Raw genomic sequence first — 2,500 nt, 5'->3', positions numbered from 1 at the left:
ATTACACTTACTTTTCTTTGTGGGCTGTTTTCTTTTTCCCATCACATATGGAACCCATACGTGCTAGGGGACCTACAAGATCTATTCGTCTTATACATTCTTAGGTATTTACAGTATCACACAGCGTATTCCGCGTTAATTGTCAATTGCACATTGGCAAATCACTTACAAAACAAGAAAGTCTTCAGTTTCCTCTTGAAAGCCTTAATATCTTCAGTTTTTCGGATGTCTAGTGGGAGCTTGTTAAAATTCTTGGGGCCACATAGTTGAAAGCTATAGAACCTACAGTAGAGGTACCTGCTGGATCTAAAAAAAATTTAAACTATCTGAAATAATTCTAGAGTTGATATATTTCAAATAAGTCTGTACATCTGATGGTTCACACATTATGAAAAACCTTATATACTATTTAGCTATTTAGATGCAATGTTGAATCGGGAAGTGGAAAAGGAGGCAAAAGGTGAAAACAAAACACCGAAAGAGAGTTCCATAAAGCTGAAAAGATCGTATGTAAAACACTTCAGAATATTGGTATTTGATATTTATCATCCATAGCGTTTGAATGCGCGAAAAAAAAAATCCTTTCAGTGACATTTTGCATGCTATGGGTCCTTCTTGTACCTGATCGTCAGGGAACAAAAACTCATAGAATTTAATCTTTATAGCTCTTATTTGTGTTGATTTTCTGAACTCTTATCTTAAAACCATAATAAAAATTGCTAAAATCAACTTCTGAAGATATTACAATATCCAAGCGGACCTTGAAACCTTTGACGATCTGGAAGATTAGAAACTTTTAGCCACTAAAAAACCAACCTCTTAAAAGTTTTAAAAAATTCACCGACTACTTTTCAGGCAATCCTGTTGATAAACTCATAAAATGGGTCTTAAAATCTCCTTGTTGTAAGTAAAAAAGAAAACTTGAGAGAGAAGTGATGAGCAAAACAATATAAAAATTCTGCTATCTATAAAAGTCTTGAAATTTTATTTTTAGTATATCAAGGAAAATAAAAATAAAAATGTGATAGGACCTACTGAATACTAATGATGTTTTAATAAAGGAAATATTTAATGGTAAGTTAAAGAAGTTAAGGCACTAAGAACATTAAAAAAAAAAAAAAAAACTAATAAAAAATCCCGGAATCAGAAGACCTGATGAAAATCATAAACTAATTCAAATTACCTGAAATTTTCATTATCTGTTACTGCTATATGGTCCTGGGTGCCACATTTAATTGCTTCATGCCGAAGCAGTTGCGATACAAGGAATGTTTTTGTGACCTCAACTGTACTCTAACAAAGTCTTGGAATTGAATAATTCCATGTAGTTGCTTCTTAAAACATTGATCTTTGTATTTATTCAATAATGAATTATCAAGTTATTTATTCATTCAGCAGTTTACTTACACAATTATTTACTCAACTATTTACGTATATGTAATTATTTATGTAATTGTTTAATTGTAAATATTTATTTAATTTTTACATTTCTGTAACCCATGTCCATATTTGCCCTAATATTTACTATAGACAATTTATCTCGCCCAAGAACGGACGTTTATCATCGATGATAATAATGATATTTAGTAGATTTGATAATGTACAGTCATAAAAAATTATATCAGAATTTTAAAAAATAAATCTAAACAGAAATGTGAACATCAGGGAAGTAATAATATAAAATATCAGTGTTTTTTTTTTTTTTTTTTTTTTTTTTTTTTTTTTTTTTTTTTTTTTTTTTTAAGTTATAGACATCCCTAGATGTAAGAATTGGGGAAATTTCAGGTAAGGGATAAATTTCCAAAAAAATTGACAATGAAGAAAATAATCACGTATGTATTAGTCCTTGAGATTTAAAGGAAAATAAGTATATTGAGATGATTTAAATGTTTTTTAACATGAGGGGTGACTTTTAAGACGCCATGACTGAAGAAAAAAAGCAGCTAAACCTCTAGGGAAATGCAACTTATTCAGAAGAGTCTGCAATGTTACCAAAAACGATCGATAAGAAGATTGAAATACAATTTATTCTAGAATTCTTGTTTTCATAAATAGAAAAAAAAAATAAACGCAAAAAAAAATGCAATTTGGTCAGGCCTTCTGAGCAAAAAATATCTTTTTGACTAAAAAAAATATCTCGTACTGCAATTCATATTTGCAATGGCGCTAATAAATATCGAATGAAATACTTTTCGCAATTAATAATAGTTCTTGCAAACCTTAAGCATATATTTTTCAAATAAAAATGGGAAAATGTTAAGAACAAATTGAGATATTTTTATAATTTAAGGGACATTTTATCAAAATTTTATAATTAGATTATAATGGGGCTTTGACAATAATGTACATCGGATTTTACTGTGAAATATAGATAGAAGAAAAAAATACAACAAAATCTTGAGTTTAAGCAAGAAGTATAGGCAATTCAAAAGAGAGAGAGAGAGAGAGAGAGAGAGAGAGAGAGAGAGAGAGAGAGAGAGCATTATGCTGCGTAATTATA

The sequence above is a fragment of the Palaemon carinicauda genome, chromosome 6 (assembly GCF_036898095.1).
Source record: "Palaemon carinicauda isolate YSFRI2023 chromosome 6, ASM3689809v2, whole genome shotgun sequence".
Taxonomy (NCBI): Eukaryota; Metazoa; Arthropoda; class Malacostraca; order Decapoda; family Palaemonidae; genus Palaemon; species Palaemon carinicauda.
This window is presented reverse-complemented; position numbering follows the sequence as displayed.